The 15,988-nt window shown below is 37.7% G+C and overlaps 1 long non-coding RNA gene across 2 annotated transcripts in view; it reads right to left on the bottom strand.

Moving 5' to 3' along the window:
• Positions 1-3,850, bottom strand: part of LOC145270928 (uncharacterized) — a 59,703-nt gene extending 55,853 nt beyond the window's left edge. For both annotated transcript variants that reach the window (XR_013865622.1, XR_013865621.1), the window contains exon 1: positions 3,553-3,850. This is a non-coding gene — a long non-coding RNA (uncharacterized LOC145270928). The remainder of the gene's footprint in view (positions 1-3,552) is intronic.
• Between the last annotated feature and the right edge of the window lie 12,138 nt (positions 3,851-15,988).

Here is a 15,988-nt window from a genome sequence, read left to right as displayed (position 1 = left end):
ACTTTTAAATCTTTGAAAAAAATAAATTAATAATTTGTGAACAGCCCAATATTGCTAATATACTATTAAAGAGAGAATGATTTGAAGAATCGATACGAAAAAAAACAAACAAAATAAAATCGATCAATAATTGCACATTTTGCTAAAAATATGATAATTTCTCTCAGCAATTTCTTGTTTATGGCCTATGATGGCCCAACCGTGATAGAAGATGCCAAAGTTGTTTTCAACACATATGACACCAAGCATTCTCAAAATGGTCACCCATCTAGTACTGGCCAGTCTCGTCATTGCTTAACTTTGTAGGAAACAAAAATATATATATATATATATATATATAAAGAAAATAGTTGCACACTATTTGAAGACACTTGTTTTGAATAGAAATTTGAATATTTTGAAAACTTTACCCTCAAATCAAAAGTTAAAAATACATGGCCAAATAAAAGTTAAAAATACATGGCCAAATAAAAGTTAAAAATACATGGCCAAATAAAAGTTAAAAATACATGGCCAAATAAAAGTTAAAAATGGCCAAATAAAAGTTAAAAATGGCCAAATAAAAGTTAAAAATGGCCAAATATTGTTTATTTAGTTCCCTAGATGAAAATGCACTGGTGGATCAGCCGAAGACGTATCTTTAAGAAGTTAATTACGGGGAGGTTGAAAATAATTGGAATAATTTGGAATAAGCACCCCCAACCTTCCCATGTTAAGAACGGCTTTCAGAATAAACATCCTTTGCCGGTTGGACAACTAGTGTACATTGACCGTCTTTGGGCGGTCCCCCATTGCACTTTTATCGTTCCCTCTAAGCATCCACACTTAATTTTAAACTATCATTAAATGTTGTTTTTTTTTTTTAAATTTCAAAATACACAAATCTAACCAGGTAAGACATGCCATCAACATACAAAAGTCGGAGTGCATTAGCATCCCAAACCCCAACGACCCCACATTCAGACTCATAGTAGCAAGACAATCATGCCCAACAAGCACACTTAGCAACCTAATAGATATACTATTACAACTCTTCACGAATCTAGTCAGAAGTTTTGTAAGAGATGACACACACTTCCTTAGCTCCCTACCACAAATAGTAGACGATGGGACAATACTAACCACATGCAAATCTATAGAAGGATATAAAAAGTTGGAATTATTTGAGATTCAGGTACTTATGTTTTACATATTTTTGCATATTCTTATAGCAAATCATACTTAATCTTATTTAGACAGAAAAAAATATTTGGTTAAAAACCTTTAAAAAAAAAGTTTCATGTTTTTGTGATCGAGACAAAAATGACGGTGAATGGTGTCATCTTGGAAAATTTTAAATTCTATTAAAAAGTTTTATATTATTCTACTTTCCATATAATGAAATTCAGCTTTTTAACGACTGTCGCAGCACGAGGGAGGAGAAAGCTACTTTGTGTTAAGCGATATACACGCCAGAAATTCTTTTCAAAGTTGAACGAATCGACTTCTTTCATCTCGCAAACGTCGTACTCTTCACAAGCAAGTTCTTTTCAACTGTCGACCGACCAAACAAAAAGAAACGACTCACAATCTTGGTTTCGGCTTGACTTTTATAGCCGTCGGGCGAACCCAATTGTCGCGATAATGCGAGTATCGCTCACAAACGTTTTTCTTTGTAATCTAACGGTCCCAGGTTCGATCCCTGACGCATGCACGCACAACTTATAGTTTTTGTGATTTTTTGCGCATGCTTGTCACAGATCTTTCTGGAAAAAAAATTTCGCAAAAATAATGGATTTTAATAGATTTTAATAGAATAATAGATTTTAATAGAATAATGGATTTTAATAGAATAATAGATTTTAATAGAATAATGGATTTTAATAGATTTTAATAGAATAATGGGTTTTAATAGATTTTAATAGAATAATGGATGTTAATAGATTTTAATAGAATAATGGATTTTAATAGATTTTAATAGAATAATGGATGTTAATAGATTTTAATAGAATAATGGATGTTAATAGATTTTAATAGAATAATGGGTTTTAATAGATTTTAATAGAATAATAGATTTTAATAGAATAATGGATGTTAATAGATTGTTATTTGTTTAAAAAAATTTGGGTGCTAGTGCACTTATTGATCCATGCTATTTTTTAAATAGTATTTTCAAGTTTAATTAAAGTTTAACAATATCGGTTTTTTATTAAATTGTTAAGTGAAAGTACAGAATAGGTACACAACACCCTCCCCTCCCCATAAAACTGCACAAAACCAACCTTACACAGCAATCAACAGGAACCAGAATGGTCTAATATCTGTTGGGTGCTTTTACAGAATTGGGACCAGATTTTGTAGTCGATAAATGGAGTTTTCAGAAAAAAAAGAAACTGATTTTTTTTGTTAATTCTAATAAGTTACAATGGTAGCTTCCAAATTATGCAGTCGAAATTACCTGAATATTACTGAATTATTAAGAAAAAAAAACAACTTTAATCCTGTTAGCAAGTTAAAAATTGCCGCCATCTTGTTTAAAATCGAAACGGAAAATTACCTCCCTTTTGAACTCTCGTGTGTTTTACGATCATTTTCATCAAATTCTATTTTTTATTTTAATAATAATTTTCTACCTGATCGATTTTCGTAATTTTTGGATATAATCGTCTTAAAAATACGAGGAATACGTAGATACCATTGTTTTCATGTAAAATTCAGTTTTACAATTTCCGAAATTTCGTCCCAATAGTGTAGAAGCGCCTACTGTTGATTTTCGTGAAACACCGAGGGGGGGGGAGGTGATTGTTATCGTTGTATTCAAAATAACGAAAATTTGTCCATATTACATGAAAATTTGGTATTTTTTTTACGACCTGCCCCAGCATAGTATAAACACCCCTCCCCATGTTAAGAACGGCTTTCGATGTTGGAATAACCCCCTTCCCATGTTAAGAACGGCTTTCGATGTTGGGAGAGTTATAAGGTTGTGGGGTGTTTATAATACGCTGGGGCACGTCGTAAAAAATTACGTGAAAATTTTAAGGAAAACATCGAATTTAAAAAAAGAATTTAAAAAAAACATACCATTCAACTAAAAAAAAATACATTATCAGGAAATACAAATTTAAGCGGTGAAAATAAATATTTGAAAAATCGGTACTCATGCAGAAAGTGATCCGTGCTAAAATAATAACGTTATTATTAAAAAAGCCATTCTTAACATGGGGAGGGAAGGGTGTTTTGTACCTATTCTGCACTTTAACCTTGTAGTATCTGTTCTTCAGATGCTGCAGTGCTGCAGTCTGCACTTCCATTTCTTGTTCTCTTTCAGTGGAGGATCAGTCAGTCCTTCACGACTGAGACAATTTTTTATTTTTGTACCTTTTCTCCACATTTAAAAAACGATCCTGGTGTCTAACTCTGCCCCGTGGGGAGGCATTGTAAATAGGTACAATTGAATTAAAAAAAAAAAAAAAAAACATATCATAAAATTTTAATTAAACGTGGAAATACGATTTAAAAAATAGCGTCGACGGATCACTCTCTGCATTAGCACCGAAAAATTATACTTACATTTTTATGACGTACTTTTTAGATTGAAGTGTTTTTATAAGAAAAATGAAAACAAGAGGATATTTAAAAAAAAAATGATTTTACGATGAAAATCATTTTTTTACAATAAAATATTTTTTAAAGGTTAATTTTTTTTTTTTTTTTTTTTTTTTTTGCTATTTGGAGTTATAGATTGGCGCGAGGACAAATTCATAAGAATATATATAGAAAGAAAGTGTCATGGCGGAAATCGGAATAATCGTTATTACCCACAATGCAATCGTTACTTCCGCAAGTTTCTTCATGCACTTTGCGTTTGTTTGCTTGTTTGTTTCTTCTTCTTCTTCTTCTTCTTCTTCTTCTTCTTCTCAATGACATGAGACGTCCTAGATGAGTTATCGACCCCTGTTCTTTGAATGCCCTCTATCGGACGTTTTGTGAACCTCAAACATAAACAAGTGTCTTCGAGAACGCAAAAATAACGAAATAAAGAACAAAAAAAATATATATATATGGAAATCAAAACATTTATTGAAACAAAAAATGTATGAAAATATGATTTGGGTTTGTATTACTGTACACATAGATTCGAGAAAGTTGTCAAAAAACAAATATATAACAAATAAATGTTATCAAAGGCAAGATAAGTTACTTTTCTACCAAACTGGATATATTTTTCGTGTTTTTATTCAATGTAACATGTTTATTCAGATAGAAAACCATACAGTGTTTACCGATGTATTGGGACATTCAAGATGGCGTCTGATTCTCTCTTTAACACGGTCAGTTTGGGAAAAAGTGTTATAAATAAAAAACCGGATAAAATACTGTTAAAAACTCGCTCAATATATATTACCGTGACATAGGTTGACATATATTCGGCGGGTTTTTAACAGTATTTTGTATAGTTTTTTATTTATAACACCTTTTCCCAAACTTACGGTGTTAAAGAGGGTGGGAGACGCCATCTTGAGTTTTCGGTAAACACTGTATGTTTTTCGAGCTGAATTGTTACATTGAATAAAAACACGAAAAATATATCCAGTTTGGCAGAAAAGTAACTTATCTTGCTTTTGATAACATTTATTTGTTATATATTTGTTTTTTTGACAACTTTTTCGAATCTATGTGTACAGTAATACAAACCCAAAATATGATTTTAAAGTTTTGGTAAATTTTCAGATTAGGTCCATCTCCATAATTTTCTTTTAAATGACGACTTTTAAAGGTTTTTGACTATGCTGAATACGAAAATCGCATTGAAATTTTGCAGAAATAATTAGTTATCGAGTTATAAAAAGTTGTATTATGCATCATATTCTTAGGCGGCCATCTTGTTTACGCGCGTGCAGTGTGAGTAGATTTGTATATGGCACGCGCGTCAAAAGATGGGTGCCAAAGAATACAATGCATAATACAACTTTTTATATCTCGATAAAAGAGTTTGCGTTACTGCAACAGTCGCTTACCATTGGTTTCTCGTTGGTAGCGATCATTGATCTTTACTCGAATTTGGGTGGCAATAAGCCTCTCCAAGGTCCCAGTCTTTTTTGCACTAATCCAGTGGAGGTCTAGCTAGTGCTTTCTCTCCTTAGTCTTTCCATCCTCCTTGACCCTCCTCACTTATTTGGCGAGGTACTAGTTTATGGAGTCATACACACGTACAAAAGCAAGGGGAGGGGGTACACAGGGCCACATGGGGGTACCTTACAATCGTACCGTTTCTGTTAAGTGTGATTTTCCTTTTTACATCTGTAGCCGTTTCTGTACGTCCAATTTGTGTGGTGTTAGTCTCCATAATAAAAGCTTAATATTTCTGCAGTTTTCATTATTGTCATCCGTTGTATATTCGCAGCCATCCCTCTGATTCAAATCTCTCCCATTCTTTTTCAAAGTTTTTCGGTATTGTTCCTAGTGCTCTTACTATTAGTGCTGTTATGCTAACTTTCTTCATTTTCCAGATCCCTCTAAGCTCTTTAGTTAATAATGATGACAACGAAATGAAGTCTCATTCTAACATTTAATAAACAACTTTATTTGTTATCCTCGTTAGTGGTGTTATTAGAAAAGAGAAACAAGTTAGTAGGTTGAAATGTTCTTGAGTAAAGATAGAATTAATATCTTGCTGGCTCGTTGAAGGAGAGAATAGTTCAGTCCCGTTTACACATGTTTTTTTTTTACAAGGTGGTCACCACTTATCAAGGCCCGGAAGCCACTCAGGGATAAGGGTTATTGCGTGTACAGTACGTTAGTGTTGAGATTTGATAAAGTGTCTTACTTAAGGGGCGGTTCATCAGGAATTTGTCTACATTGGACTTGAAGACATCCAGGTTGTAGTCAGGCGGGAAAGAGGCAGACGGAACAGAGTTCCACAGGCGTGCAGTTCTAAGAAAGAAGCTTTGTTCATGGAATCTACGTTTTAGTTTTGGCACAGATAAGAGTGGGGGAAATTTTGGACTGTGGTTTTAGCTAGACGGGTGTTTTTGAGTAAAGATAGAATATATTGCCGGCTGGTTGAGAAGAGAACAGCTCAGTCCACACATGTTTATAGCTAGTAGTTGCCGGGGCAAAGGAAAGAAAAAGGGCAGTGTTCAGTGTATTAATGTGTTGGCTTGTTGAAGGAGAGAATAGTTCAGTTCCGTTTACACATGTTTATAGGTAGTAGTTGTCGGTATGAAGGAAGACAGTTAAATGAGAAAGAAAGGGCAAAGACTTCAGTGTGTTTATGTTTGTAGGAGTGTGGGTCCAATAGTAGAGACAGGGCAGAGGGTTAGTGTCTCGTGATAAGAAAGAGTATGTGTGTGTGTGTGTGTGTGTGTGTGTGTGTGTGTGTGTGTGATTGTATGTTGTTTGGGTACAGTACGTGGAAATAAATGGCAGTTAGAAGAAAGAGTAGGTGTGTGTGTGTGTGTGTGTGTGTGCGTGTGCGTGTGTGTGTGTGATTGTATGTTGTTTGGGTACAGCACGTGGAAATAAATGGCAGTTAGAAGAAAGAGTAGGTGTGTGTGTGTGTGTGTGTGTGTGTGTGTGTGTGTGTGTGTGTGTGTGTGATTGTATGTTGTTTGGGTACAGCATGTGGAAATAAATGGCAGTTAGAAGAAAGAGTAGGTGTGTGTGTGTGTGTGTGTGTGCGTGTGTGTGTGCGTGTGTGCGTGTGTGTGTGCATGTGTGTGTGTGCGTGTGTGTGTGTGTGTGTGCGCATGTCAGTGTCGGTGTGTGCGTGTATTGTGTATGTTCTTTATCATGACAAAGAATGTTCTTAAGGTATCGCATGTGGAAATAAATGTGAGTTTGAAGAGTTTGAAGAGAGCCGTAGCTAACTTGTTGACCACAAGAGGTTGCTCGTTTTAATAGTACCATTCTCGTCTTCGTAGCTCTTCACCGTTTTAGTTTTGAGTTAAAAAATAAGAGGCTTCACTTTTGGAATGACCCTCATATATACATATACACATATACTTACACATACATATGCACACACACACACACACAAATACACACACACACACACACATAATCTATAAAAGTGAGAATGTGTGCGTGTATGTGAGGACACGTCTCAACCTATATACTTAACAAATGTTTGATCTACAAACTTTATTTGCTATTTTCGTTAGTAGCATGTCCACAAAAGAAATGGCTTAGTAGGTTGAAGTGTTCTTGTGTAAAGATAGAATTAATATATTGCCGGCTCATTAAAGGAGAGAACAGCTGAGTCCACATGTGTTTATAGCTAGTAGTCGCCGGGCAAATAAAGCTGATTAAAGGAGAAAGAAAGGGTGAAGTCTTCAGTGTGTTGATGTGTTGTGTGTGTGTGTGTGTGTGTTCTTTATCATGATAAAGAATGTTCATTTGAGTACCGCACATGGAAACAAATGGGAGTTTGAAAAGAGCCATTGTTAGCTTGTAGTACTCACGTTCAGCCTGGGGCTTTCCCCTCCAGCTTAATGTATGCTGCCAGCTGAACCCAGGAGGAAAGAGAAAGAAAGGTTCGTGATTTCGCCTCTTATATACTCTGTCATATGCATATGCACACACACACACACACAAATACACACACACACAAATACACACACACACATAATCTATAAAAGTGAGAATGTGTGCATGTATGTGAGGACACTTCTCCACCTATATACTTAACGAATTTTTGATCTACAAACTTGAAATTTAATAGATATCGTCAAGGGTATGAGTTCCATATAGAAACGTTGTTTTAATTTGAATAAAATAAAATACGCATCAAGTGTGATTGAAAGCCAAATCATAACGTAATATTAGGAAAATAAACAAATATTTTACTTGTTTGAAATTTATAACATGAATTTATTTCAGAGCTATACTCCATCCTCAGTATGTTGTTTTGTTTCTCCTTTCTTTTTTTCTTTCTTTTTTTCACTTGCAATTGGATATATACGATATTCAAACATGTGGAAAATGTTTTAATCCATTGTCATCCAGAAAAAAAAACGTCTGCTCCCAGGCAGGGTCAGGATGAAAGAGGGTTGAGAGTTTCAGATTTCGCCTTTTATATACTCTGTCATGTGACTGAGAGCTGGCTTATGATTGGACAAGCCAGGAGGAAGTAGATTTCAAATCTCAGATCGTGAGAATTAGCTCCTGCCTGTGATGTAGCGGGTGTCAGCTGCTACAGCTCTCTGCCCAGTTCTGTGTATTTGCTTCGCTTCTCCATCTCCTTGACCTTCACTCTGTGGTCTGCTAGACAACAAAATTTACAAGGACTTTTTCTTCTTGTTAATGATATATGGTCTATAGAGGTTTATCGGGTTTGTATCTAACTCTCTGACTCCATAGAAATAAATAAAAAAAACATATTTTAAGAGTGAATAAAAAAAGGCAACTTTATTTACTATTTGGGAGGTATATAGAGAAGGTTCGTTTTGTAGCAGAAGAGAATGTTTGTGAAATGTGTGTGAGAAAATCAACAGAAAAAATGTTCATTGGGTTATACTTATCGGTTTAGGTGGGAACAAAGTTGGTTTGAATTTACTTCGGTGTCTTCCTTTTCTGGTTTTTGTGAACGAAGCAGTGTTTAGTCATTCAAGGCGTTCGGGCCATAACGTGGGGCCAGTACGTCGTTTTTGACTTTCATAACCTTTTCGGGGCTCCTCCGGCCGCGTGGAAAATCAACCGTCCTTTCTTTTCTTCTTCTTCAAAACCCCAGAAAAAAAAACGCGCCAAAAACCAAACTTCCTTTTTCCACCGGAAGTCCCGCATCTTCCAGTCCACAGTCAATTCTTATTAATCCCCACAGATACTTAGTTCACTTACTTGGATGGATTTATCTGTTTGCATATCCATATTGCATGGGATCTTGTGATTTTTATTTTTTAAGTACTCCTGCCAGTTTGTGTTTGTACCATTTGTCTGAGTGTTTAATACCCAATTGTCAGCATAATTGCCAATGTACTGTCTTACCCACTTGATCGTGCCTGTTTTTATATTTTTATTTTTTACAAAGGAGTCACCACTTATCAAGGCCCAGAGGCCACTCGAGGATAAGGGTTAAAGAGTGTACAGTAGTCAAAGGGACAATATCATATTAATCATCAGAAGTGTAAATTTGGTAAATTGGATTACTTGAGGGGAACGACTAATAAAGAACTTGTTTACATTGGACTTGAAGATGACCATATTGTAGTCAGCTGGAAAGCAGGCAAATGGAACAGAGTTCTATAGGTGTGTAGTTTTAAGTAAGAAGCTTTGTTCATGGAATCTACGTTTAGGTTTAGGCACAAATAAAGAGTAGGGGAAATTATTGAGAGTGTTTTCAGCTAGACGAGTGTTTCTTGGGAATGTTTAAAAATAATGATAAACAGAGACAGGCTCGCAACATCTCTTCTGTGAGAAAGAGGTTGCAGGGAAGAGATGTGGTACTGGTCACTTCAAATTGCAACCTTGCTCATAGGCTCACTCAGGTGCCACAGAGATGGTATGACACTATGAAGAAGGAAGCCGAGCCAGTATCATTATGCACCACCTCTATTGAGGTGGCGGATGAAATCAGGAAGATACCCCACCTCAGTGGACACCCCAGAGTGAAACGGACATCTTATTTTGTGCAAAAGTGCAGTGAAAGCGAGTGTCAAGGAATGCCAAACATGCCAGTCAATCGACCCCACCCTGACGAGGTGGCGGAAAGGTCAGCTGGGAGTAGACACGACTTGGAGCCGACTGGGTATTGACATAACCCACTACGGCAGCCAGCACTTCCTCACCCTGATCGATTGTGGACCGACAAGGTTCACAATCTGGTGCCCGTTAATAAGACAGGATTCCTCCAGTGTCATCCATGAATTGGAGCCCATATTTTATGAAAGGGGCCACCTGAAGAAATCCTCACAGCCAATGACATGGCCTTCTGCAGTGGGGAGTTCAAACGTTTCGTAGACAAGAGGGGGATCCAACTCAGACACAGATGTGCATGTGTACTAAGTGGCAACAGCATAGCAGAGCGGTGCCATCGAAGCGTGAAGATGATCGCGGCAAAAAAACAATGCACGATCGCAGAGGCGATCTATAGATATAATGCAACACCAAAGGATGGCATGACTGCTACAAGCGCACACACCAATGCGATCCATTGCTATCGAGTGCGCATCAAGGACATTGACGCCTGTCTGCCTGATTGACAGGAAACCCAAAGGCTGTATGAGTTAGGGGACACTGTCTGGGTGAAGCCTCCCAATAATCGATGCACCAACAGCTTTCAAAGTGGGCGAATCACTGGCATCATCAGTGAGCAAGCCATACTAGTCGATGGTACCCCACACCATGCGAAGGATATCTGGCCTGCCCTAAATATGAACCAGTTGGCGAGTAATGGTGAATCATCCAACGATGACCTGTGGATCCAACCTATTCCTCGTGATGGTAAAACTGCGACCCCCAACGCTGATGCCGATAGTTCCAGTACCCCTTCTGGAAGCTCCATTGAAGATGAAGAAGTCCAGCCTGATGGTGTGACTGTACGCCCTAACGCTGATGCAATGGTTCTGATGCTAAGCAGGTTCGTCGGGGATAAGTACGTCGAGGGCGTACAAGTGAAACGAGTCTACCAGAACACATTTCATTAAAATATTTGTAAAACATGCGATGCAACATTGTGGTGATGAGATAGGGGCTAGAGCTTAGTTGACAAAGTGGGACCGATTAGATTGACAACTCTTTTTTGGACTTTATCTAAGAGGGGGAGGGTTAGGGTTAGGGTTAGCTCAGATGTGTCAACAATACTCCATGCATGAGTGAATGGTGGCCTTGTAGAGGTACAGGATACTCTCAGGTGTGAGTAGTCTTCTAGCTCGATAGAAGAAACCCACCTTCTTTGCAGCAGCCTTTGCAATGTCCTCTTTGTATTTGTTCCAGTTCATATATACCTTCTAGTTCTTCTGGTGAGGATTCAAAGGGTAGTATCTGATCTGTCTAAAGATGTGTAGAGTTGAATGCAATAATCAAAGAAGAAAGCACCTGCGTGTGTGTGTGTCGTGCGGTTATGCAACTTACCTTTGGATGGGATCTGAGAGAGAGAGAAATTAAAGATGGCAGCCATGGATCTCATCTTCCACTACACGCATATGCAAATGGCATGGGATCAGTTTTCTAATAAAATGGCTGTTGGCAGATGTGGTCGGGAGAAGATGTGCACACACACACACACACACACACACACACACACACACGCACACGCACCCACACACACAAGCACACACAAATACACACACGCACACACACATACATGACGAATTCTAGCTGAACTTTTGCGTATTGCATTTATTTTATTTTGTTTTGCTGTTTACCAGCTCATTTAACTGCAATAGCTATGTTGGCTTCTTTGTATTGACGTTCTAATCGAACTTAAAATCACTGCAAATCATTTCTTCATTTGCATATTTTAATCTTAAACATTAATCAGAAATGACATATCCAGGGAATTTATTGTCGAGCACAAATATCAGCTGACGTAATATTGTAAACAAACACAGACAGAATTTGATGAACGACATAATCATTATTATTGGTTTTTTTTCAAATTAGTTGACACAGGCAAATTATCCTCATAATATACAATATTCAATAGAGGATTGATTCTATAATAATACATATGCAATCTGCATAAATTAAAATAGCATGTTTAAGCGTATTGAATGACCGGGCAACGCTGGTTAACAGATCCTGCTAGTATATAATAATCAATAGAGGATTGATTCTATAATAATACATATGCAATCTGCATAAATTAAAATAGCATGTTTAAGCGTATTGTATGACCGGGCAACGCTGGTTAACAGATCCTGCTAGTATATAATAATCAATAGAGGATTGATTCTATAATAATACATATGCAATCTGCATAAATTAAAATAGCATGTTTAAGCGTATTGTATGACCGGGCAACGCTGGTTAACAGGTCCTGGTAGTATATAATAATCAATAGAGGATTGATTCTATAATAATACATATGCAATCTGCATAAATTAAAATATCATGTTTAAGCGTATTGTATGACCGGGCAACGCTGGTTAACAGATCCTGCTAGTATATAATAATCAATAGAGGATTGATTCTATAATAATACATATGCAATCTGCATAAATTAAAATATCATGTTTAAGCGTATTGTATGACCGGGCAACGCTGGTTAACAGATCCTGCTAGTATATAATAATCAATAGAGGATTGATTCTATAATAATACATATGCAATCTGCATAAATTAAAATAGCATGTTTAAGCGTATTGTACGACCGGGCAACGACGGTTAACAGGTCCTGCTAGTATATAATAATCAATAGAGGATTAATTCTATAATAATACATATGCAATCTGCATAAATTAAAATATCAAGTTTAAGCGTATTGTACGACCGGGCAACGACGGTTAACAGGTCCTGCTAGTATATAATAATCAATAGAGGATTAATTCTATAATAATACATATGCAATCTGCATAAATTAAAATATCAAGTTTAAGCGTATTGTACGACCGGGCAACGACGGTTAACAGGTCCTGCTAGTATATAATAATCAATAGAGGATTAATTCTATAATAATACATATGCAATCTGCATAAATTAAAATATCAAATTTAAGCGTATTGTACGACCGGGCAACGACGGTTAACAGGTCCTGCTAGTATATAATAATCAATAGAGGATTGATTCTATGATAATACATATGCAATCTGCATAAATTAAAATATCAAGTTTAAGCGTATTGTACGACCGGGCAACGACGGTTAACAGGTCCTGCTAGTATATAATAATCAATAGAGGATTGATTCTATAATAATATGTACGCAATCTGCATAAATTAAAATATCATGTTTAAGCATATTATATGACCGGGCAACACCGGTTAACAGGTCCTGCTAGTATATAATTATCAATAGAGGATTGATTCTATAATAATATATATGCAATCTGCATAAATTAAAATATCATGTTTAAACGTATTGTATGACCGGGCAATGCCGGTTAACAGGTCCTGCTAGTATACAATAATCAATAGAGGATTGATTCTATAATAATACATATGCAATCTGCATTAATTAAAATACGAGGGGCGTGCAATAAGTAATACCCCTGACCCACTTCCTGTTGTCTGATCTAGCTGAAATTTTGCATGTGCAATGATTTATATCTCTACGGATTATGTGGCAAATTACAGCTCTGAACTAATTGTGGTTTCTGTTTTACAGGTGTTTGAACTGAGTCAGGTGTGAAATGGAGCCTGTTGAATGTTGAGCAGTGATATGGTTTTTGTATTTGAAAGGACGCACGCAACAGGAGACTTTTGATGAAATGAAAGAAACTTATGGTGATAATGCCCCATCATATGACCTTGTAAAACGCTGGCATCGTGAATTCAAACATGGCCGGAAGTCAGTGGAAACAGTTCCCAGAACAGGTCGCCCCCCCCTTCTGCCATTGATGAGGCATCTGTCCGTCAAGTTGAGGCTTCATTTTGGAAGATCGGTGCATTACTATTCACCAAATAGCCCAAGATGTCAAGATTAGTACAGGGTCTGTGGAAACTATCATTCATGACCATTTGCATATGCATAAGGTGTCTGCCAGATGGATTCCCAGGTTGCTCACACCATTCCAGAAGCAAGAATGCGTCGTGCTCGAGGATGAATTTGGAGATGTGCCAAGAAGATGAGTCAAAGTTTTTCAAAAGACTGATTACACAGGATGAAACCTGGGTCCATCACTATGATCCAGAGACCAAAGCTCAGTCAATGCAGGGGAAGCACTTGGACTCACCACCTCCAAAGGAGGCAAGGGTGCAGCCCTCCGCTGGTAAGGTCATGCTCACAGTCTTCTGGAACCAGGATGGAGTAGTGATGACAGATTTCTGGCAAAGTGTACCACAATTACAGGAGCCTATTATGCTTCACTTTTGAGGAAATTAAGGGAAGCTATGAAAATCAAGAGGCGAGACAAGATCAGCAAAGGTACCCTCCTCCTGCAGGACAACGCCCCGGTCCATAACTTGCATGTCACAAGATCAGAAGCACGGGCGTGGGGTTATGAAATCCTTCTCCATCCTCCCTACTCGCCTGACCTTGCATCCTCTGACTTTCACCTCTTCCCACCCATGAAGTTGTTTTGGAAAGGAAAGCGTTTCCCAGATGATACAGCCTTGATTTCTGAAGTCACGTCGTGGTTGGAGGAGCAACCTGGGGTGTTCTACAAAAACACTGCATCAAACGATGAGAGAAATGCATAACTCTGGGTGGTTTCTATGTAGAGAAAGACTAAGCCAAGTTTTGTTGCTCTACTGCTATGGGAATTGGGTCAGGAGCATTACTTATTGCACACCCCTCGTATCATGTTAAAATGTATTATACAACCAGGCATAGTAGCAGGGGAGATTGGGGCTCTGGTTGGATCAATGCTGGGTTTACGTATCTGGGCAGCAACGTGGTTTCCACTGAGAGAGATGTTGAAGTTCGCATTTCGAAGGCATGGGCTGCATTGGATGGGTTGTGTTCAGTATGGATTTCGGGACTGGCTGACAGACTGAGGTGGTGGTTCTTCAGGGAAGTGGTGGGATCTGTCCTTGTTTACAGTGCTGCAACCTGGACACTCACGAGGGGATTGGAAGGAAGGCTGGACAGCACATGCACCCGTGTGCTACGAACGGTGTTAAATGTATCTTGGCAAAATCGTCCCATGAGGCAACGGCTTTGTGGCAGCCTGCCTGCCATATCTAATACCATCAGGGAAAGATGCCTGCGATTTGCTGGTCATTGCCTGAGGAGCAGGCATGAATTGGTAAGTGATGTATTGCTATGGACTCTACGACATGGATGTGCAAGCAGAGGACGACCTGGATCCACGTACATCCAGCAGGTAGCATACGACGCCAACTGTAAGCCTGGGGGTCTGGGGTGTGGGGGACGGGGAACTCTGGAGAGGAAGAGTCACATTGGTCCGGGCAAGGAGCCCATCATGATGACAACCCGGATTCATTATAAGAAATTTTTTCGACTCAATAACAAACGTAAACTTTTACTATGAACAAAAGATGATTTATTTCACCAGATTAATAGTGCACATGAGTGCATGGGGAAATATCAGCAGCAGCAAAGAATAACTGGCTGCAAAGAGATTAGCAGCAGCAGTAGTCGAAAAAAAGGCATATGCATATTAGAAAGTGTGCGAGAGAATAAAAAAGAAAAAAGGAAGAAAAAATGCACCACATAATCAAAGAGAAAAGTCAATGCGGAAGGAAATGGACATGAAAAGCAAAGATGAGAATGGGCCGGCTGTATCCAGCTTGTGGTCGGAAGAAAAACAAACGCGTGCCAGGCTAAAATGGACAGGTGGCAGTAAGAGACTTTTTAAGGGATGCTGAAAGTAAAAAAAGAATAAAAACGTTTTGTTAAAAAAGAATGCTGACTCAGATTATTTATTTCTTATTTTTTTTATTTTTATGAATTAATGAAGTGAAGTGTAACGATCACGTTACGTTACAAAACTTACGTTGCAAAACTGTTTCTTCTGCTGCTGCTGATAACGATATTGATAATGATAATGCTGTTTCTTCTTTCACAATGCGTTTTTTCTGCTACTGCTGATGTTGATGATGATGTTGTTTTTTTTCATGGTGCTGTTGATAATATTGATGATGATGATGATTCTTCTGCTGCTACTGTTGATGATATTGATGATGTTTCTTCTGCTGATGATATTGCTGATGATGATATTGATGATGATGTTTTTCTGCTGATGATATTGCTGATGATGATATTGATGATGATGTTTTTCTGCTGATGATATTGCTGATGATGATATTGATGATGATGTTTTTCTGCTGATGATATTGCTGATGATGATAATATTGATATTGATGCCATTTTTTCTTTCATGATGCTGTTGATGATGATGATGATGATGATGCCGTTTCTGCTGCTGCTGATATTGATGATGATGC

Source organism: Euprymna scolopes, chromosome 46 (assembly GCF_053919585.1).
Source record: "Euprymna scolopes isolate OS-2025 chromosome 46, ASM5391958v1, whole genome shotgun sequence".
NCBI lineage: Eukaryota > Metazoa > Mollusca > Cephalopoda > Sepiida > Sepiolidae > Euprymna > Euprymna scolopes.
The sequence above is the reverse complement of the archived record's forward strand: the minus strand, read 5'-3'. Positions and strand labels throughout refer to the sequence as shown.